Source organism: Chrysochloris asiatica, unplaced genomic scaffold (genome assembly GCF_000296735.1).
Source record: "Chrysochloris asiatica unplaced genomic scaffold, ChrAsi1.0 scaffold00266, whole genome shotgun sequence".
Taxonomy (NCBI): domain Eukaryota; kingdom Metazoa; phylum Chordata; class Mammalia; order Afrosoricida; family Chrysochloridae; genus Chrysochloris; species Chrysochloris asiatica.
The window spans coordinates 3,344,466-3,368,760 of NW_006408784.1; the positions used below are offsets into that span (position 1 = coordinate 3,344,466).

At 43.0% G+C, this 24,295-nt stretch overlaps 1 protein-coding gene and 1 pseudogene across 1 annotated transcript in view; one reads left to right on the plus strand and one right to left on the minus strand.

Moving 5' to 3' along the window:
• Window positions 1-369, minus strand: part of LOC102820731 — a 5,407-nt pseudogene extending 5,038 nt beyond the window's left edge.
• RAB11FIP4 (RAB11 family interacting protein 4 (class II)) overlaps window positions 1-24,295 on the plus strand; it is a gene marked incomplete at its 5' end in the record, with an annotated part of 131,961 nt that overhangs the window by 45,702 nt on the left and 61,964 nt on the right. The window lies entirely within an intron of this gene.

A 24,295-nucleotide genomic window follows, 5' to 3' on the forward strand; every position in this document is an offset into this window, starting at 1 on the left:
TACCCCGCAGATCCTCAGCACACAGTCGCTCTCTCTCTCTGGATCTAAAGTTGACTGTAGGTTTTTGAAAGTGGTGACTGGCACATAGGTCTCCAATGTATAGAGCCACTATGTTTTCTGGACAATTGCACATGGACACAGTAGGGGGCATTCCTGATTCCTTTGGCTTCCTTTGTTGAGTCTGGTGTCCAGGTGCACGTCTGGTATTCCCATCTCCTTCATGGTAAATTTCTGAATCTCCTTGAGTGCTCCAAGGGCATGCTTCTTGAAGCCCACTCCATGGATGGGCTTGAGAATGTTGATGGTGTCCTCTCTGGTCACCACTTCGATGATAGCAGAGCCACCTTTCTTCTTCTTTGAGGGAGCCATAGTAATGGGACCAGGTTGGAAAGGACTTGTCATTTTCTTATTAATTTACAATAAATCTTAATATAGTCTATCAACCGTTGTATACTTTGCTTATATTTTAATCTTATTCCTTTGTTTTAGTGTCTCTCATTGTACAGAACTTTAACATACAAAACTTTAACATTCTAATGAATCATGCTTATGAATTCTTTTATGTTAGTTACATTTTATACATTTTATATCTTTTCTTTTTATTTCCAAATAATGTTTAGGAAAAAATGTTTACATTTAGCTTTCGAATATATTGGGAACTTTTGTTTTTGATAGGGTAGCAATCTGGAATTACTATTTTCCAAATGGATTGCTTAGTGCTGGCTAACCCTTGTGTCCCCAGCCATATGACATTTTTTTTTTTAATTAAATGTTTTTATTTTGGATTGAGTGAAGACATTTTACCTTTACTGTCCACTCAGTGTCATATCAACTTAGGTCTCTTTCTGGACTCTGGTCTGTTTTATTGATCTATTTATCTGTTTCTAAGCTAAAACCACAGCTTCAATTACTCTTGCATATTTTTCTCTTCCAGAGTAGTCACTTTGTCAAATTCTAGAAAAAAATCTCGTTAGACATTTTGTTTGAAATAGAATTTGCAAAACAATTGAAGGTCACTGGCTTCAGTACAAGGTTGAGGTTTTTTTAGTTCTCTAACGCTGCTGTAACAGAAATACCACAGGTCAATAGATGGCCTTCACAAGCTTGTTTTCTCATGACGTAAGAGACTAGAAGTGCCGGCTCTGGGGAAGGCTCTCTCTGTGTGGGCTCTGGAGGAAAGTCCTTGTCGCTTCAGCTTCTGCTTCCTGTTCCTTGGAGATCTCCATGTGTCTTGGCATCTATTTTCCCCCATCTCTCTCTGCTCCCTTGCTTAATCTCTTTTTAGATCTCAGAAGAGACTGGCTGAAGATAAACCCTACACTAATCCTGCCTCGTTAACTTAACAAAGACAGTCCAAGACCCCATTAGTTTATAACCACAGGCATAGAGGTTAGGATTTACAACACATATTTTTTGGGGGAAATAATTCAATCCATAACAGGGAATTATATGTCTTCATTTATTCTGGCTTTTTTTGTGTGTGCTCTTCCAGAAAATTTTATGAGTTTTCTCAAATTTCTCATGTTTCTTCTCAGAAATCTGCATTTTAAATTTAGAATCTATTGCTATTTAGGAGTTCTGGTATGGGGTTATAGGGTAAGCACTGGACTGCTAACTGCTGGATTGGTTGTTCAAACCTACCAGCTGCTCCTTGAAACCCTACACAGGGTCGCTATGAGTCAGAACCAGCTTGATGACACTTAACAACAGCATTACTATTATGAATAAGGTCTTTATGCTATTACATTTCTCATTGATAATGGCTAGTGTATAGGAGTCCTGGTATGGCGCTGTAGGATAAGTACTGAACTGCAAACCACAAGGTCAGCAGTTCAAGTCTATTAACTGCTCCTCGGAAACCCTATACATGGTCACCATGACTCAGTGGCAGTTAACAACAATAGTGTATAGAACAAATTTTGACTTTTGTATCCTGATCTTGTAAGGATAGCATTTCTAAACTCAGGCATTAAGTCTCATAATTTATTTACATACTATTTTCTAACCTGCTTGATTCTATATAGCAATATAGTCATATTATTATTTTCCTGCATTATTTGAAGTGGCCATGTAGGATCTCCACCGCTTGTCTGTCAGTTTGTCGTACTGTGGTGGCTTGCATATTGCTGTGATTCAGGAAGCTATGCCACCGGTATTTTAAACACCAACAGGGTCACACATGGTGGACAGGTTTCAGCTGAGTTTCCAGAATAAGACATATGAAGAAGAAGGAGAGACGGACTACTTCCAAACATATAGTCACTGAAAACCTTATGAATAGCAGTGGAACACTGCCAGAGCATCAGAATATTGAATACTGAAACATGATGAAGAGCAACAGAATATTGTTAGATATAGTGTCAGAAGATGAGCCCCTCAGGTTGGAAGGCACTCAAAATATGCTGGGAAATTCTACCTCCTCAAAGTAGACCATAATGACGTGAATGGAATAGAGCCGCTGGAACCTTCATTTGCTGATGGGGCACAACTCAAAATAAAGAGAAACAGCTATAAACATCCACTAAATAATCAGAACATGGGATGTACGAAGTACAAATCTAGGAAAATTGGAAATTGTCAGAAATGAAAGGGAACACATTAACATCGATATCCTAGGCACTAATGAGCTGAAATGGACTAATATTGGCCATTTTGAATCTGTCAATAACATGGTTTCCTATGCTGGGAATGACAAATTGAGAAGGAATGGCATTGCATTCATCATCAAAAAGAATACTTCAAGACCTGTCTTAAAGTACATGGTTGTCTGTGATAGGCTAATATCCATGTGCCTATAAGGAAGATCACTTAATACAGGAATTCCTTCCACAGAAAGAATATAAGGTCACTGTACCAAAAAGAAATGGTCAGTGTTCAACTATTTCTAGAGGTAGTAAATGATCACGAGCCAATGATATTGAAGGAAGAAGTCCAAGGTGCATTGAAGTCATTGGCAAAGAACAAGGTGCTGACAATTGATGGAATACAAATCTAAATATTCCAACAAACTGATGTGGCACTGGAGGCACACACTCATCTATGCCATGAGATTTGGAAGACAGCTACCTGGCCAATTGATTGGAAGAGATCCATATTTGTGCCCATTCCAAAGAGAGGAGTCCCAATGGAATGCAGAAATCATTGGACAGTATCATTAATATCGCATGCAAGTAAAATTTTGCTAAAGATAATTAAAAAATGGCTGCAACTGTAAATTGACAGGGACCTGCCAGAGGTTCAAGCTGGATTTAGACAAGGATGTAGAACGAGGACTATCTATTGTTGACATCAGATGCATCTTGGCTGAAAGCAGAGAATACCAGAAAGATGCTTACCTGTGCTTTACTGACTACACAAAGGCTTTCAATTGTGTGGATCATGACAAGCTATGGGCAGCATTGCGGAAAATGTGTATTCCGGAACACTTAATTGTGCTCATGAGGAACTGTACATAGACCTAGAGGCAGTTGTCTTAATGGTTTAAAATTAAGAAAGGTGTGCACCAGAGTTGTATTCTTTCATCTATTTATTCAGGCTGTATGCTGAGCAAATAATTCAAGAAACTGGATCACATGAAGAAAAACGTGGCATCAGGATTGGAGGAAGACTCATTAACAACCTGCAATATGCAGATGATACAACCTTGCTTGCTGAAAGTGAAGAGGACGTAAAATACTTACTGATGAAGATCAAAGACCACAACCTTCAGTATGGATTGCACATCAATGTAAAGAAAACAAAAATCCTCACAACTGGACCAATAAATAACATCAAGATAAATGGAGAAAATATTGAAGTGGCTGGTGGGTTTGAACCATTGACTTTGTGATTCAAACCAACCTTGTGGTTCAGTGCTCATCCTAGTATATGCATAACTAAAGCAGGAGAACAAGATACTTAGTGAAAGGCAGGGACTGTCTGTCTGCTCCTGCCTGGACAGCAGGAGCAGGGGGATGGGATAGGAAATATGGTTTGAAGTGATCTTGGCATAGTCATTTTGGAGCCTTAACTTTCTGTCCCTCCAACACACATGTATCTATTTTTTAACCTAATTTTGGGGATTCATAAAAGCAGTGTAATAATCTTTCTAGCTAAATCTTTCCCCACATCAGTGTTCACTGCTTAAGATCAGTCAGAGGTTGGCAGACCGTGGGCCAAATCTGGTGACCTGTTTTTGTAAATAAAGTTTTATTGGAACACAGACATTCCTATTTGTTTGCATATTGTCTGTGGCTGCTTTCACCCTACAAAAGAGCAGAGACCATATGGCCCACAAAGCCTAAGGCCTTTGCTACCCTTTACTGAAAAAGTTTGTTCACTTCTGAGATAAACTATAGATGTTATTGTTAAGTGCCATGGAGTTGGTTCTGACCCATAGTGACCCTGGATAGGGTTTCCGAGGAGCGGCTGGTGAGCTTGAACCACCAACCTTGCAATTCAAATGGCTTTGCAGTCTGGCACATTAACCCACAATGCCACACCAGGACTCCAAACTGTAGATAGAAACTGATTTATAAAAAAGATGGACAAAAATATGATTAAATAAAATCTTCCAATAGTTCATGAAAAAAAAAAAAGATGGACAAGTTTAAAACTTGTCCACATTCCTCCCCAGAAAAAATGATTTTGTTTACTCTTCCATCAGGATGTTATCAGTTTCCTAGAACCAGGCAAGTCTAATTCCTGGCAACCCCATGTGTGTTGGGATAGGGTTTTCCATGACTGTTTTGTTCAAAAGGAGATCACCAGGCTTTTCTTCCAGGTCACCTCAGAGTGGATTCAAACTTCCATCCTTTGCACTATGTAAAGGGACTCTGCGGGAGTCCTTCTACCCTTGTAATTATTGGGTGTTATTGGCGTCCTCGTGTGGCACTGTAAGATACGCACTGAACTACTAACCACAAAGTTGGCAGTTCAAACCCACCAGTTGTTTCTCAGAAACCCTATATGGGGTTGCTCTGAGTAGGAATGCACTTAACAATAACAGCAACTGTTTTCTGAAATCTTTCAAATTTGAAACACAAAAATTAGAATTGCTCTTTTGAATTGTTCTGCAGTTGAACTTCTTAAATCACATTGGTTCATTGTATTTGTATGCCTTGGAGTTGTTTCTGACTTATAGTGACCCTGTATAGGCTTTCCAATGCTGTAAATCTTTACAGGAGCAGAAAGCCTCATCTTTTTCCTGCAGAGTACCCGGTACACTTGAACTGCTGACCTTGCAGTTAGCAGTCTAGTATGTAACCCACTATGCTACCAGTGCTCCTTGTTGTTGTCATTGTTGTTAAGTACCTTTGAGTCTGTTTTGACTCATAGCAACCCCGTATAGGGTTTCCGAGGAGCAACTGATAGGTTTGAACTGCTGACCTTGCGGGTCACAGTCCAGTGCTGTCCTGAAGGAATCCGGGGATTATTTTCATGAATTGCCTGTCCACATTCTTTACCCTTGTCTCTATTGATGTGGTCATTTTTATTGGTTTATAAGAACTAGAAGGCGCTCTGGTAGCGTAGTGATTACGAATTGGGCTGCAAGCCACAAGGTCAGCAGTTCGAAATTACCAGGTATTCCAGGGGAGAAAGATGAGGCGTTCTGCTCCTGTAAAGATTTACAGCCTCGGAAACCCTGTACAGGGTCACTATGGGTCGGAACCGACTCCACGGCATATAAGGAGAACAACGAGGGCAGAACAACTTCAGCCAGAACCAGAACCAAAATTGGCCCTCTGCTCATAGTCAGAAAGAGTTTCACCAAACCCTAGTCTTCCAGAAAAGTTAAAAAAAGAAAATTCTCCAGAACTCACAATAAAAAGGTCAACACACAACAAAACAAAAACAATTCTAGAACTTTGTTTCTCTCTAGAACTGACTTGTGGGGAGTTTACAGCTTAAAGGTCCAAGACTACCCACTGCTTCATTTCACCGGTCTTGAAGGAAGCATTTCTAAAAGCACTTATGACAACTGCTCTTTTAAGTGCTAAAAATACTTCTCCTACCAAGCAGAGCTCTGATTCAGCTGTGCTGGTGGCGGTGTGGGTGGTGGCGCCAGGCTTGCTCTGGAGTGCTGAGGCAGGGAGGGAGAAATCCTACTTAGAGACGGCACCACTACTTTTGTATAGTGTACCAGCACCCCACCTCCCCTCCAAAAAAAGAACAAGTCATTTATTTGGCCCAAGCCTTAGACTTTATGTAAGACTAAAAAGATAACCCAATTTGCATCTTTGGGGAAGTAGCTGAATTTTGATAAGTGCAAGACAGCTTGGACAGAAACAGGACAGATCCGATAGGGAAGCTTCTCTTGTTTCTATCCTCACCTGGTTGGCCCTGGATGGTCTGTCCACTGCCTGCCCTTACCTACCCCATCCTAGGAGAGCTGGACTGCAGGTCCACTTCCTAGGACAGCCCTGAAATCTACCCTTCTGCTGACCTTGATATTCAAATTCACATGCATCTTTAGAAATGAGACTGAGAGAGGTTACTTGTACTAAAATTTAAGCAGAAAAGCTTATTTCATTGCCTTGTAGGACATTAAGGAGCCCTGGTGGCGCTGTAGGATAAGCACTGGACTGCTAACCACAAGGTCAGCAGTTTACACCCACAAGCTGCTCTGCAGGAGAAAGATGAAGCTTTCTGTTCCCATGGAGATCGACAGCCTTGGAAACTTTCTACAGGGCCACTGAGTTGTTAAGTGCCGTGGAGTCAATTCCAACTCATAGAGGCCCTGTTATAGGGTTTCCAAGGAGCAGCTGGTGAGCTTGAACCGTCAATCTTGCAGTTCTAACCAACTTTACAGTCCAGGAGGGCATTACCCCACAGTGTCACACTGTGGGAACCAACTGGATGGCATATAGAAACAGCAAGTGGTTCCACAAAAACATGACCCGTACAGTGCCCTGGACTCTGGTCAGTGAGGACCAGGACTTTCCCCCCTAAGAATGGAATGCAAAAGCCGAGGTGGAGAGAGAGGAGCTTTGTACTTTGATGTTGCCACAGCGTGGCTACTTCCCAACATTGGCTGCCCTCTTTGCATGGCCCCTGAAGGCATGCTCTAGGAAGAATGCTTTGGGAAGGCTGAGCTGGGTCCATGTCCCATTCCCATTAAGCTGTGCAGCCTGGATTCTCAGTCACAGGGCAGGCGCATTCCTGGAGTGCAGTGAGCTACAGGGAAGGAGCATTCCTGGAGTGCAGTGAGCCATGACTTTGCTTTTCCAGAGAGAGGCCCTGCAAGGGCCCTTGGGTACTCTGGGTCAGTAAGGCTTTCATGTGTCAGAGCAGAAATGAGACTTGACTGCAGACTTCCTCATCTGCTAGCCAGCTGAGAGAACTCTGAACCCAGGCTCCAGGTACAGAAGGCACAACAATGGAGTGTAAATTGCTTTTGCTTAACAAAACCTAGAAAATTGACTCCAAGTTTTTATTTGGAAAAATATTATCTTTCAGAAGAACTGTAAGAATAATATAATGAATAGCCAAATATCTTTCTCCTAGATTCACCTATTGTTAATATGTTGCCACATTGGCTTTCTCTGCATGTATATACTGCATTTGAGTTATGGTGTTGGAGGAGAACATTGAAAGCGTCATGGGCTGCCAAAAGAACCAACAGATCTGTGTTGGAAGAAATGCAGCCAGAGTGCTCCTTGGAGGCCAGGATGGCCAAATGTCATCTCTCATACTTTGGACATATTGTCAGGAGGGATCAGTCGCTGGAAAAGGATATCATGTTTGGTAAGGTAAAGGTTCAGAGAATAAGAGGAAAACCCCCAGGGAGATGGATTGGCAAAGTGGCAGCATCGATGGGCTCAAGTGTGGCAACAATTGTGAGGTTGGCCCAGGACTGGGCAGTGTTTCGTTCTATTGTACATAGGGTCTTTATGAGTCAGTACTGACTTGATGACACCTAACAACAACAAGTCTGCTTACTGAACTCACACTTTTTTTCCCCCCTGGATTATTTGAAGTTACCTGCAAACATTATGGCATTTCACCCTTAAGTAGTTGACCATTCCTAAGAACAATGCAATTACATAATCACAATGTAATTACAATTTGCAGGAAATTTAACATTGACCCAATATACTATTGTAACCTCCATATTCAAGTTTTCCTAACAATGTTGTTGCTTTTCATTTGGATCTCAGATTCAGTTTAAGCTCGTATATTGCTTTGGTTGCCTTGTCTCTTTTAATCCAGAACAGCTCTCCAATACTTTTTTTTTCATCTTTTAATTTTCTGCCCTTAATGACATTGATATTTTTGAAAACTTTGGGCCAGTCACTCAGGAAAATATTCCTCAAGTTGAATTTGGGGGGTCTGGGGGTGGTTGTGCTGTCAAGTTGGTTCCTGGGGTATAGGGTTTCTGAGGTTCTAGATCTTTATGGGAGCAGAAAGTCTCATTTTTCTAATGGATTTGCACTACTGACCTTGAGGTTAGTAACCAAACATGTAAGCCAAATTAAAATCAGATGGGGAGGAGGGACCTGAAAAGGCATTCTATTGTGTTCTATTGTGTCCAAAATGTCTTTATTTAAAGTCCTGGTATGGAATTGTAGGATAAGCACTGGACTACTAACTACAAAGTTGGCAGTTCAAATCCATCAGCCACTCCTTGGAAGCCCTATACATGGCCACTATGAGTTGGAACTGACATGATGGCACTTAACAGCAGCAATCTTGGTATTCACTCAACAGTCTTCCCAGCTGGTCCACAAAAACCCAAACCCACTGCCACCAAGTTGATTCCAAGTGATAGTGACCTGTACAGGGCTTTGGGGGCTGTCACTCTGTATGGGAACAGGGAGCATCCTCTTTCTCCCACAAAGTGTCTGATGGGTTTGAATTTCCAACCTTGTGGTTAGCAATCCAGTACTTATCCTACAGAGCCACCACATGATTTCAAATGTACTTTCCAGCTTATTTCCATGCTAGTGTTTTGAGAAGATAGATGTCAACCTCCAAAAATAGAAGAGAAGGGGAAATGGATGATGGTGAACACCCTCACCTCTCTCACTGCCAACCCTCCACCCTCCACCCCACCAACCCCTCAACTTTTACCTCTCCCCGCACCCTCAACCTTTACTCTCCCTCTCTGTTCTAGGTCTGCCTCTTCTCCCCTTCCTTAGGGACATCTTGACCCAGTAGAAAGCTTCCAGCCACTGAGGGATGGAGGCAGGCTGGAGGGCAGCCTGTGGGGGACAGAGCACTGTTCCTTCACATCTTCCCAGAACTGAGAGGAGAGCAGCAGGCTCAGGGAGCATGGTGTAGGCCTTGTGTGTGTGTGGCACCTGGGTGAGCAGAAAACAACAGGTATGAGCTTCTTGTTGTTGTTGCTAAGTGGAGTCGGTTCCGACTCATAGCAACTCTGTACAGGGTTTCCAAGGCTGTAAATCTTTACGAGAGCAGAAAGCCTCAGCTTTCTCCCACAGAACCGCTGGTAGTTTCAAACTGCTGACCTTGAGGTTAGCAGCCCGGTTTGTATCCACTATGCTACCAGAGCTCCTTGGTACGTGCTTAGGAGATGCTTTTCCGGGGCCCTGGATACATGCACATGCTCTCTGGGCGGGTTTGCTCAGTGGAGAGATGAAGACATGTTGTACGTGGTTTTCCTATCTGTCTCAGGAGGAAACTGTAAAACTGGGCTGGTCACATGAAACTTCAGGAACCCTAATAGTGCAGTGGTTAAGCGTGCAGCTGCTAACTAAAAGCTTGACGGTTCAAACTCATCTGCAGGAGAAAGATGTGGCAGTCTGCTTTCCTAAAAATCACAGCCTTGGAAACCCTATGACGTAGCTCTACTCTTTCGTATAGGCAAAGAATCAGAACTGATTCAACAGCAATAGTTGTTTGGTGTTGCTAATACGAATCTCACTGTTTTTGATGCTGTTGTCTGAAGGGCTGTCTGAAATGACATGGGGGAGAGCGGTAAACCTCTAAGATGTTGTGTGTGTGTGGGGGTGCTTCTTGGGAGCACCCATGCCCAGGAGTAAGCCCACTGTACACCAGGGGCACCAGGGGCAGCTTCCAGGGGTATCACTTTCACATGAGGATTTGGTGGGGGGAACATTATCTAACATTAAAACCAATGTGGAACATAATTCACATACACTTTAACATTAGAAGGAAAACTTAGCATTGTTTCATTCATTCACATCCGGTCCCACTTCCCTCAGCTGTGGCGTCACTATATGGGAGCTTTTACTGTTACTGCTACTTTATTGTCATAAAATAAAAGTAATATCTATTTTAATGACAAAACGGGTGTTGGCTGGGGATGGAGATGTGAGGGGAATGTAGGGAAGTTTGACCCTGGTGAGACCGAGCTGGGGGGTGTGCTGCATGGTGGGCCACTGCAGTAACATCATCTCATCCCCTCTCACCGCTGGCCTCACGGAGGTTTTCCTGCATGGAGAGGCTTCCTTGAACCTGCAACAGGGCCTTTGGGTCACATCCTCCCTGGCATGCCAATCCTCATGCGGGAATCCAGGTAAGAGCTCAGGTTTGAGTCAGGTGAGCTGAGTGTGAATCCCGCTTGGCCACATCTGCTCTGTCACTGGGCAAGTTGTCTGCCACCTTCACTGCTGTGTCCCTGACACCTAGCACAGTGCCGTCATTACACATTCAGTGCACAGGTAGAATGATGGTCTCACATGGAAGGACAACTCTGTCAAGGACAGATGGGTCCCTTCTCCCAACTCAGAGGCTTTAAAAATCATCCTGCCGCCTCGTGTATGCTGTGGGTTAATGCACTGGACTGCAAAGTCAGTTGGACCACAAGGTCGGTGGTTCAAGCTCACCAGCTGCTCCTCGGAAACCCTATACAGGGTCGCTATGGGTCGGAACCGACTTGATGACACTTACCAACAATGACAACAGTACTTCTGAAGTCTTAGGATGGAGCTGAAGGGGGAAGTAGCCAGATAGTTTGAGACTCCACACTTGGGCTCTAAACTTTACTGTGTAAAAATGCAGATTCTGATTCAGTTGGTCCGGTGGGGTCAGCCTGAGACTTTGCATTTCTAGTAACCCCCCAGGAGATGGTGCTGCTGGTCTCTGGCAGATGTTTTCAGTAACTTGTAGGTTCTTTCCCTATCTGTCAGTTTCCTAAGACGGCATTAAAGTACCCCAAAACTCTGTGACGTCTAAGGACAGAATTTGATTGTCTCACAGTCCTGGTGTGGCAAGGTGGCAGCGGTTCAAACCCACCATCCGTTCCTTGGAAACCCTGTACAGGGTTGCTATGAGTCAGAACTGACTCAAAGGCACTTTAACAACAACAGTTTCAAAGCTTTAACTCCAAATCATGTGAAATCAAGGTTACAGCCAGGCCAGGCCTGAGACTGTGACGGAAGATTCTTTCTTGTCACTCCTAGTTTCTGGCAGCCTCAGCAGTTCCTTGACTTGTACAGGTATCTTCTAGGTGATCTTCCTCTGTCTCGTCACCACTCCTATTGGATTAAGACCTAGTGCTGGGGGCATTGTGGGTTAGGTGTGGGGCTACTAACTGAAAGGTCAATGGTTCAAACATTACAGCTGCTCTGTAAGAGAGACTTGAGGCAGTCAGCATCCCTAAAGATTTCCATACAGCCTCAGAAACCCTTTGGAGCAGTTCTACTCCACCCTCCTGCACCAACCTCACAATCATTGCTAAGCCTGAACGCATTGCTGCCACCACTGTGCTAATCCATCTCATTGGTGGTCTTCCTCTTTTTCTCTGATCCTCCACTTTACCAAACATGATATTCTTCTCCAGGGACTGAAGTATGAGAGATAAAGTCTGGCCATCCTGGCTTCCAAGGAGCACTCTGGCTGTACTTCTTCCAACACACAGATTGGCTTATTCTTTTGGCAGTCTATGGTACTTTTAATATTCTCTCCTCCAAAACCATAACTCATCAATTCTTCTACCATCTTCCTTAATCACTTATAATAATCTCATATGCATCCATCTTTCACATGCATATGAGGTTATTGCAGATACCATGGCTTGGATCAGGTGTACCTTAGTCCTTTAGCTGGCATCTTTGCTTTTCAACATTTTAAAGTGGTCTTGTTCAGCAGATTTGCCTAATGCAATACATCATTTGAGTTTTTGACTGCTGCTTCCATGAGTGTTAATGGTTGATCCAAGGAAAATGAAGTCTTTGACAACTTCAGTCTTTTCTCCATTTATATGAATGTTGTTTATTGGTCTAGTGGTGAGGATTTTTGTTTTCTTGAGATGCAACCCTATAGATTGGCTTTAAGTTGGAATCAACTCAATGGCAGCAGGTTTGATTTTTTGGTTTTAAGGAGCTCTGGTAGCACAGTGGGTTAAGCATTAGTCTACTAACTGCAAGGTCAGCGGTTCAAACCCACTAGCTGGTCTGCAGGATTTATAGTCTCAGAAACCCAAGGGAGCAGCCCTACTCATGTCCTATAGGAGGCACTATGATTTCGAATCACCTTAACAGCGGTGGATTTTGCTCTAGAATGACCTCATGTTAATGGATAACCTCTTCAAAGATCCTATTTCCAAATAAGGTCACATTCACAGGTACCCAGGGTTAGGGCTTCATCATAACTCTTTGGCGGGCAGGGGCACAATTCAGTACAAAACACCAGTCCTTCTCCTTAAATGTCACGAACAGTGTTCACTTGAAGGGAGCCTGAGGGGTCCGGTTGTTGCCTGTCTCTCTCCCTCCCCCCTTTCTCTACCAGAAGTGTTGTTCCTCACAGTGGCTGTGGCTGTCACCTCCGCATGTGGTGAGCCCTGCTGCGTTTCTGTCTCCACATTTTTTTGCTACCGTGATAGACAAGACAGACTTTTTGCCAGGAATTCTGCTCAGTCACTTGCTTCTGTCACTGCTCTGTTTTCTCTGTACTTCTTTACGGACGGCTCCTTGGGAATTTCATCTTGCTAGAAGTCAGGACCATCTCCCGGCCCTAGTACAAGAGGGGATGGTTACATTAGGTGGGAATCGGAGGCAATGTTGAGAGACAATGCTCCTTAGAAGTGAGGATGTGAGACTTCATCTTGTTTACTTTGGACATGTTATCAGGAAAGACCCACCACTAGATAAGCACAGGGTCAGTGAAAGAGCCAGTAAGATGGATAGGCACAGTAACCACAACGATGGGCTCACATGTATCAAAGCTGCTGGAGGTGGCCTTGGTCCAGGTAGTGTCATTCTGTTACACAGAAGGGCATGGTGAGTCAAGCCAATGGCAACTGACAACTAACAATATCTCACAAGCTTATTGTCAGAATGAAATATGCAGAGAATGAATGGAATGCCCCTAGCAGTGCCAGAAGTAGGCTGGAATTCCTCAATTCAGAATATATAGATTATAAGACACATCTTGGTGTATTTAGTACCAGGCTTTTGTCCCAGAAGGGCTGGGAAACAAAGCCTACATCCCAGGCCTCTTCCTGGCTGCCTTTCCCAGCCCTCCGACAAACCTGCTGCTCCTACTAGACAGGAGCAAAGTGAACTAGGAAGTTCAGCCTCTGGGGCTTTCTCAAGAATTGAGACCACCCCTTTATCAGACTTCTCTGAGGGGTAGGGATGGGTTCGATGGTATCAAAACCACACACTCTGAACCTGAGGGAAAAGGCTTAAGCATGTTATCATTGAGATAAATATTCAGTCCCATCCTGATCATTGCTGTATTCTGTTTCACCTCAATGGGAAATGGAAATGGCTGAGAATAAAATGAGAAAGGTAATACAGCTTGGTTGTTGAGGTGGAAACTGTGGACAGAGCTCCCCCAAGCCAGTTGGCATTTTCCCTCTTTGATTATCACCACAGTGCAAGAGGAGAAGCTCACAGTTACCCTGCAGAGGATGCTCTTGCCGGCTGTGTTTATTTGGTGCTGTGGGGTCAGTTCTGACTCACAGGTCCTGCGCCTCCCCACAATCATTCTTGTAGACATTATGTCATTCATCTTGTTGAGGGGTTTCCTCTGTTCCGCTGACCTTCTATTTTATCAAGCACAATGTCCTTCTCCAGGGACTGGTCCCTCCCGACAACATGTCCAAAGTATGTGAGATGAAGTGTTGCCATCCTCCCCCCTTCTAAGGAGCATTCTGGCTGAACTTCTTCCAAGACAGATTTATTTGTTCTTCTGGCAGTCCATGGTACTTTCAATATTCTTCACCAATTCAAACACATCAATTCTTCTTCAGTCTTCCTTATTCATTGCCCAGCTTTCTCATACATATAAGGTCATTGAAAATACTATGGCTTAGGTCAGGTCCACCTTAGCCGTCAAGATGACATCTTTCTTCTTAACACTTTTAAAGGGGTTTTCGTGAATTTAACCAATGCAACAAGTCATTTGTGTTTTTGACTGCTGCTTCCATGGGTGTTGATTGTGTGTATCCAAGTAAAATGAAATCCCTAACAATTTCAACATTTTCACTATGTATCATGGGAAATATTGCTTATTGGTCCAATTGTGAGGATTTTTGTTTTCTCTATGTTGAAGTACAATTCATACTAAGGACTGCAGTCTTTGATCTTTGTCAGTAAGTACTTCAAGTCCTTTTCACTTCCAGCAAGCAAGATTGTGTCATCTTCATATTTCAAGTTGTTAATGAGCCTTCCTCCAATCTCAATGACTTGTTCTTTTTCATGTAGCCCAGCTTCTTGGATTATTTGCTTAGCATACAGATTGAATAAATCTGGTAAGACGATATAACCCTGATGCACACCTTTCCTGATTTTAAATCATGCTGTAGCCTTTATTTCAATGATTGCCTCTTGATCTAGGAAAGGTTCTTCATGAGCATCCTTTTCAATGTTATCCATAGTTTGCCACGATCCACACAGCCTTTGCCTAGTCAATATAGCACAGTTCACCATCTTTCTGATATTAATAATATTGTTCAATAATTTCAGCATTCCATTGTATCACCATTCTGTGGAAAGGGCATAAATATAGATCTTTTGCAGTTGGTTGGCCAGGTAGTTGTCTCCCATATGTCTTGGTTTAGACAAGTGAGTGCTTCCAGTGTTGCATCTGTTTGTCAAAACATCTTCTTTTGTAGTCTTTCAATTCCTGGAGCCTAGTTTTTCACCAAAGCCTTCAGTGTGGCTTGGACTTCAGTACCATCGGTTCTCGATCATATGCTGCCTTCTGAAATGGTTGAACATAGACCTGTTGTGCTTAGTACAGTGACTCTGTATATTCTTTCCATCTTCTTTTATGTTTCTTGCATCATTCCTTTTTTTTTTTTTTTTCCCATATAATCCTTTAGCACTGTACTTGAGGCTTGAATTTTTCTACAATTCCTTCAGCTGGAGAAATGCTGAATATGTTCTTCCCTTTTGGTTTTCTAACTCCAGGTCTTTACTTTACTTCGTCTTCTTGAGCTGCCCTTGGAAAGTTTTTGTTCAGCTCTTTTCCTTCATTATTTCTCCCTTTAAATTAAACTATTGTACATTCAAGAGCAAACTTCAGAGTCTCTTCTGACATCCATTCTGGTCTTTTCGACCTTTTTAGTGACCTTCCCTGGCTCCTACTTAGTAACACACCTCACCAAATAGAAAAGAGAGATCCTCTTTGACCATGAAGTTATTGTTAGCTGTCAGTGGGTCAATTCTGACTCAAGACAACCTTGTGTGTTACAGAGTAGAATTGCTCCATAGGGTTTTATTTGCTGTGAGCTTTTTTTTTTTTTTTTTTTAACTTTATATGTGAATTGACTGAAGGTTTACAAAAAAGAGCATCAGTTTTACTTTCAATAAATCATATACTTTGCTTCATTACATACTTGCAGTCCTCTCCATGTACCAACAGTTAACACACTTGCTGTGATCTTTAAGGAAGCACATTGTCAGGCCTGTCTTCCACAGAGACACTGGGTGTGGCCTTCAGCTGCTCCAAAAGATTTGTTCCAAAGTTTGACCCGGAAACAAATTTTTGTTTGTAGGTGGAGCCAGTCCCGTTTGTGCTACCTGGAGACTTTCCTTTGGCTAGAGTAAGAAGCTGAGCATCTTCTCAATTCTGATGACATGCAACTGCCTGGACCACTCCCAGCCTGGGTCTTCTTCCTTTATTCTGTGACTTCAGACATTTCAAGAGAATTTTTAATCCTAGGCCAAAGGATCTCTGAGGAGAGTGGAAGGGCCTGGGCCCAAGCAGGAAGTTTGGAGAGCACTAGCTCTTGGTGTGTGCATTAGCATTGCCACCTTCCCAGTTGATGTCCAGGAGGCAGTTGCATGCCTGCTCCCAGTCCTGAATTTGCAGAAGAGTGCCAGCTCTGACCAGTGATACTGGAGAACGTCAGCCCCAGGATACACTAACCTCCATTCCTTTAGATTTTCCATTCTCTATCTTAGTATCAAATTCCAAGTCAGAAAACTCCATTTAATCTTGTTGTTGAGGGTTTCTGAGGAGTGGCTGGTGGGTTTGAAATGCCAACCTGTGGATAGCAGTCCAATACTTATCTACACCAGCTGACCCTGTTTAATATTGTTGTTGTTGTTGTTAAGTACCATTAAGTCACTTCCAACTCACAGCAACCCTGTATAGAGTCCCTGAGGAGCAGCTGATAGGTTTGAACCACCCACCTTGCAGTTCAAACTGACCTTGAAGTCTAGTGCATTATCCTCAGAATACCAAGCATGGAGCTAAAATCCTTTTAAGTTTTCAGAGATTAAAAAAAAAAAAAAGTCACATAGAAAGGAATCAGAAGTTCTTCATCAGATTTTTCTGTGTGTTAGAAGACCACACTTAAGACTTTAAAATCTTAAGTAAAACTTTATTCAGTACAGAATTTTATATGCAAGCAGTTTTTAATTACTTGAAAGTTCTTATGATATAGTATGAAATTATATATGCAACATTACAGAAGATACATATAGCATGAGGAAGATTGGGAATAATTAAACCTGTGTAGGGTGTGTGGATGTATATACACATATACACACGTACACGAGGAGGCGTCAAAAACTTTGTGGGAAAATTCCATTATCTTTGTGTTCCATTTTACTGCGAATATAATGTTATTACATATATATATATGACTTATGGCAATCCTATATAATGTTTCTGAGGAGCAGCTGGTGGGTTTGAACTGCCGGCCTTGTAGTTCACAGCCTAGTGCTGATCCTACAGTGCCACACCAGAAGATGCCCCCTTATGTACATGTGTGTATATGTATATGTATGTGTGTGTGTACACACACACACACACACACACACACACACACACACGAGAGTGAGTCAAAAATTATCTGCACTCCAGTTATATAAAACACCCGTCCACATCCATGGTTGATGACAACAGTGAGCATGCACATGAAATGACTCTCTCAAACATACGAGTGACAGTGGATTATATGGCAAGTCATTTGCAAATCGGTCTTGGCTCTGCCTATGAAATAATCCATGACAGACTTGGGTTTTGAAAAGTTTGTGTGAGATGGGTATCAAAACAACTCACAGAGGGCATAAAGAGAAGAGTTTGGACATCTGGAAACAAAATTTGGACCGATACTCACAGGAAGGTAAAAGTTTCTTAAAATAAAATAGTAACTGGTGAGGAGACATGGGTTCATCACTATGAGCCTGAGAGTAAATGCAGAGTATAGAACGGAAACATCCTCAATCGCCAACCAAGAAAGAGTTTAAAAGTCAACCATCAGCTGGAAAATCGATGCTTAGTTTTCTGGGATTCTCAAGGACCAAAATTGGAACACTATCAGGAAAAATGTTCAACAGTCAACAGTGCTCATTACAGTGAGATATTCACAGAAGAGCTGAAATTTAAACTTTAGATTAAATGCAGATGACTGTCATGTGATCTTGCATGACAATGCAGGTCCATACACCTCTGCCTACACTGTTGGCACTGTGCAGAAACTTCTTTTTGAGGTGTTAAAGCATCCTCCTTACAGTCTTGATCTTACTCCACTGGACTTGTTTGGCCCCCTGAAATCAGCCCTTCAAGGATGAAGATTCCCCTCCGACGAAGAAGTGAAGACAGCAGTGCATTCGTGGCTCGCAGCTCAGCCTAAAACATTTTTAAATAAGGAACTATGAAAGCTTGTTGACAAATGGACAAAGTGTATTGCAAAGCAAAGCATATTGCATCAAAAAATTATGTATTTGTCTTTTCTAAAAGTTGATTAAAATAAATTCTATAGCCACACTTGTATTTGTTATATATATGTAATTGAATATGTATAATATGTAATTGTTTTTGTTGTTGTTGTTAGATGTTGTTGAATTGGTTCCGACCATCGTGACCCTGTGCACAACAGAAGGAATCACTGCTGTCTGGTCCTACTCCATCCTCACAATTGTTACATTTCAGACCTTCGTTGCTGCCACTGTGTCAATCCATCTTATTAGGGGTCTTCCTCTTCTTCCTGACCCTCCATTTTACCAAGCATGATGTCCTTCTCCAGGGACTGGTCCCTCCTGATAGAATGTCTGAAGTGTATGAGACAAAGTCTTGCTATCTTGGCTTCTAAGAAGCATTCGGGCTGCACTTGTTCCCAAACAGATTGGTTTGTTTGTTCTTCTGGCAGTCCATGATCCTTTCAAAATTCTTCTCTAATACTATAATTCAAATGCATCAATTCCTCTATGGTCTACCTTGTTCACTGTACAACTTTCACATGCATATGAAGTGACTGAAAATATCATGGTTCCGGTCAGGCACACCTTTGTTCTCAAACTGGTATTTTTTGTTCTTGAATACTTTAATTTGCCTAATGCAATACAGTGTTTGATTTCTTGTCTGTTACTTCCATGCGTAGTGATTATGTATCCAAGAAAAAGTTGTCTTTAACTACTTCAATCTTTTCTCCATTTATCATAATGTTATTTATTGGTCCAGTTGTGAAGATTTTTGTTTTCTTTACATTGAGGTGCAATCCATACTAAAGGCTGTGGTCTTTGATCTTCATCAATAAGTATTTCAAGTCCTCTTCGTTTTCAGCAAACAAGGTTGCATCTTCTGCATATCACAAGTTGTTAATGAATCTTCCTCCAATCCTGATGCCACATTCTTGTTCATATAATCCAACTTCTCAGATTATTTGCTCAACATACAGATTGAATAAGTATGGTGAAAGGATATGGCCCTGGTGCACTTCTTTCCTGACTTTTAACAATTCAGTATCTCATTGTTGGTCTATGTACAAGTTTGATTAAATGTTCTGGAATACCCGTTCTTTTCAATGTTATCCATAGTTGGCCATGACCCACACAGTCAAAAGCCTTTACATAGTCAATAAAGCACAAGTAAACATCTCTCTGGTAGTCTGTGCTTTCAGTCAATATCCATCTGACATCAGCAATAATAACCCTAGTTTCCCATCTTCTGAATTTGGGTTTGACTTTCAGACAGTTCCCTCTCGATGTACTGTTGCACCTGTTTTTGAATTAAGCAAAATTTTACTTGCATGCAGCATTAATGATATTGTTTTGGTTGGCCAGGACACAGATGAGTGAGTGCCTCCAGTGCTACATCAATTTGTTGAAAAATTTCAATTTGTATTCCATCAATTTCTAGAGCTGTGTTTTTAACCAATGCCTTCAGTGCAGCTTGGACTTCTTTCTTCAGTACTATTGGTTCTTAATCATATGCTACCTCTTGAAATGTTCAAACATCAGTCATTTCTTTTTGGTACTATGGCTCTGTGTATTTTTTCCATCTTCTTTTGATATTCTCTGCATCATTCAATATTTGCCTATACAATCCTTCAACATTGCAACTGGAGGCTTTAATTTTTCTTCAGTTCTTTCAGCTTGAGAAGTGCTGAGTATGTTCTTCCCTTTTGGTTTTCTAACTCCAGGTCTTTGCACATTTCATTATAATACTTTACTTTGTCTTCTCAAACTGCACTTTAAAACCTTCTGTTCAGTTCTTTTATCTCATTTCTTCCAGTTGCATTAGCTTCTTTATGCTCAAGAGCAAGTTTCAGAGTCTCTTCTTACTTTTATTTTGATCTTTTCTTTCTTTGCTGTCTTTTCAATGATGTTACTGTATAAATGCCCTTGATACCATCATACAACTCTTCTGGCCTTCAGTTCTTAGTGTTTAATGTATCAAATTAGTGTCTAATGTATCAATTATTAGTGTCCAATGTATCAAATGTGTTGGAAGAAATGCAGCCAGAGTGTTCCTTGGAGGCCAAGATGGCCAACTTGGTCTCTCATACTTTGGACATATTGTCAGGAGGGACCAGTTGCTGGAGAAGGATATCATGTTTGGTAAGGTGGAGGGTCAGAGAAAAAGAGGAAGACCCCCAGCGAGATGGATTGGCAAAGTGGCAGCATCAATGGGCTCAAGCATGGCAACAATTGTGAGGTTGACCCAGGACCCACCAGTGTTTTGTTCTGTTGTACATAGGTACCGCTATGAATCAGTACCGACTCAATGGCACCTAACAACAACAACAACAACAATGTATCATATGTACCACCTAAATTCAGGTGGGATAGATTCAGGGTCATATTTTGGCTCTCATGAACTTGTTTGAATTTTCTTCAGTTTCAGCCTGAACTTGCATATGAGTGATTGAGAATCTGTTTCACAGTCTGCCCCGACCGTGTTTTAGCTGATCATATTGAACCTTTCCATCGTCTCTTCTCACAGATGTAATCTGTTTAATTTCTATGTATACCATCAGGTGAGGCCCACTGTCATTATGTTGTTTGAAAACAATATTTGCAATGAACAAGTTATTGGTCGTGTAATTTTGAGTATCATTTCTATCACCAAGGTCATATTTTTCAATTACTGTTCCTTCCTCTTTGTTTCCAACTTTCACATTCCAGTCACTATTAAGTATCAATGCATCTGGATTGCATGTTTGATAAATTTCAGACTGAAAAGTTGGTTGTTGTTGTTAAGCGCACTCGAATCGGTTCCGACCCATAGCAACCCTGTATTGATTTTCCCAGCAGGTGGTGAGTTTGAATTCTTCAATTTCATCATTACTGGCTTTAGTGGTCGATACATAAATTTGAATTATACTGGTATAACTTGTCTTTCTTGTAGGCATATGAATATTATCCTATCACAGACAGCATTTTGCCTCAAGATTGATTTCTTTAAGTCGAGTCAGCTCTGACTCATAGTGACTCTGCACAGTGTTTCCAAGGAGCTGCTGGTGAATCTAAACCACCAATCCTGCGGCCCAAATCAACCTGGCAGTCCAGTATCTATCCCACAGCGTCACACCAGGACTTGGACATGGAGGGCTGTAAAACCCAAGCCCTTTGGTGCTGTGAGGAGGCAGGTGGCACAGCGTCACACCAGGACTTGGACACGGAGGGCGGTAAAACCCAAGTCCTTTGGTGCTGTGAGGAGGCAGGTGGCACAACCTCCCAGTGTGGGGCCATGCAGGGCTTGTTAACTGTTGGTTCTCAGAAAGGGGGCCCCTCTGCAAGTAAGGCTGGAAAGTGTTTCATCAAGCAAAGAGTAACTGGTTTCTTGACTGCAGACTTTTTGGAGCTTTTAAAATGTTTGTGTGCCTCTCTGGGACCCTGCAGTTGGGAGAAGGTGGTTGAGTTTGCTAATCTTCTTTACCATTGAGGTGATTCATTTACCAGCATCATTGTCTCAGAAATGCAGAACTGTCTACCCTGTGAGCAGTTCTGATGTGATGTGAAACATGTTTGGGTGTAGCTGCTACTTCCTCCCAGGGAGGAAGCAGAAAGCAGTTTGTGATAACACTGTGGGCTTTGGTCCTACCACCAGGGGCTGATAGGCTTGTGGTACACACATTCATATGTGATGAAAGTGGTCCCTCTAACTACTAGCCTGGACCACTGCTGCACGGCTCCGAGGGATTCCATTCTCATCCTAGTCAGTAATAGGAAAGACAACTCTGGGAGTTGTGCAGGGCACAACCTGTGCAGCTGAACACAGCAAACCCAGACCCAACTCGCAGCATCTCTATTTGACTGCTGACTTCCTGTGTCCAGTCTGTCACCTCTAGTGTCTTCTGCACCTTTCCTCCAAGTTCCTTCTCCCCTCAGTCAGCCAGCAGGTCTGCCTTCTACAAACACCTCCCAGCAGTATGGGAGCCCTGGGAGTGGGACTGCTCTGAGAAGGACCAGCTGTGTGGTCTCAGGAAAGTCATTGAACCTCTCTGGGGCTAACAGTCTCATTGGTAACCCATCAGGTGACAGTGGTCTTTGTGGCTGATCCTGGCTCCAGAAAGCCAGAGGCTGTCTCTCATTCAGCGTCTGGCACATTCTGAGGGATGGGGGGGTGTTGGCTGACTGTGCATGTCACTTCTTTGACAAATCCTTCTGTACTTTCTCTCACATGCCTGGTTTGTTTACCCATGATGGAGTCCCCAAGCATTACTTTCCTGTCCCCCTGCCTCTTCTGTCCCCTCTCCTAGAGGTCCCTTCTGCTCTATTGGCTGCCATCCCCAAAGCCTTTCCTAGCCTCCTTCCCCAACCAGGATGAGCCCCTCTTCCATTTCAGCAGCCCTCCTGCCACCATGGCCCTGCCTCCTCTACCTAGTGGTGGGCTTTTTGTGTCCATGGGGTGGCCCTCGGCTGTCCAGGCAGAGGGGTGGGTTGGAGCCATATTGTGCCATCCTGCTGTCCCCAGAGGCTGGTTGTCACAAGGCAGGGCTCAGGACAGAAGCACACAGAGCGTTTGCAGATCTGTGGTGGCCAGTGAACTTTCCCGCTGTCCAGTCACTCCCTGCCCTTCACAAAGAGAAGAAAACCAGGTAGCAACAGTGCCAGCCTGGGCAGGCTCCTTAGCCCTGCCACCTCCCTGGGTACAGGCCTGCAAAGCCAGAGCAGACCAGTTTGCTAAGACCTGACTTGTAGGAGTTGGGGCACTTCAAGTTCAGGTTCAGGGAGCCTTTGAAAAAAATTAGTCTTTGGGTCTGGGGGTGAAGTAAACACAGTCTCTATGTTGTACCAGAAAAAAAAAAAAAGTGCATCTAAAAAGCTTAACTAAGGACCACCTGGCCCATTGTTGTTAAGTGCCGTCAAGTCAGTTCTGACTCATAGCCACCCTGTATAAGGTTTCTGAGGAGGGCTGGTGAGTTTGAACTGCCGACCTTGCAGTTCACACCAACCTTGAGGTTGACTGCTTATCCTGTGGTGCCACACCAGCACTCCGTGGCCCATAGTGAAAGGACACTGAATGTGTCAGCCATTTGTGGGAAGGAAGACAGTGTCGTTTCACAACAGACAGCATGGGCTTTGGAGTCAGAAAGTATGGGGCCTGAATCATGACTTGGCACCTTCCTAGTGGCATGCAGCAAATCACAGCACCTTTCCAATCCTCAGTCTCCTTGTCTGTGCAGTGGGCACCATCCTTGTGTGTCCCTCGGGCTGGTTGTTGGGTTAGAGGAGATGAAGTAGGCACAGTTCTTACCATATTCTGCTGTGTTGGAACCTGACAGCGAGTCAGAGTGCTATGAACGTTGGTGGCTGTAAATAAATATTACTACTTTGCTTCTATTTTTTGGCAAAGAACCATTATTTTCTTGGACTTCTTTACTTTCTTTCATCTGCAGTGACAAATTGTAGCAGTTGGCTTTTTTTTTTCTCCCTGGGACTGTTTTTTCACAGAAACAAAGTTGTGTATGTGTGTTTTAACCATTATACCTGCCAAGTAAAGTCAGTACTGATCTGTGCTGAGCACCCAGTATCCACAGCCTCTCTCATCTGCCACATTAGTAGTACCTTAAGGCCACTTGCTACAGAGGTGCAGGTGGGCCTGGGCCTGGCGGTTGACTGTGACCCTACCTCTGTCCACCTTCATCCTCACCACAGAGCCTTCAGCCAGTCCTCCCAGTGCACAGATAAGAACCACCAGTCGCACAGTGCTCGTTGTTAGCTGCTGATCCATTGACCCCAGCTGCATGACAACCGTATGGGCCATAGGACGAAATACTGCCTAGTCTTGTATTGTCCCTGGGATCTGTTGTGGACTGGACCATTGTGATCCATGGAGTTTTCATTGACTGATTTTCAGATGTAGATCACCAGGCCTTTCCTTCTAGTCTTAGTCTGGAAGTTCCACTGAAACTGTTTAGCATCAGAGCAGCACACAAGCCTCACACACAGACAGATGGCTGGCTGCTCATTGAAATCCAGTGCTCCTGAGTGGAAGGCGAGATTTCTTTCACTGACTCACCCCTGAGCCACCGTCCCCTCCCCCTGCCCCCATCATATTTTCTTTTTTTTACTTCTATGCACAAAGTGTAACTTACTGAAGAATGGAATGGAAATTTTCATCACAGGTGGTAGATAAGATAGGTGATATTTCTTAAATCTTTCTTCACGTCTTAATTCTCTTTTCTCCAGCATGATTTCACTCT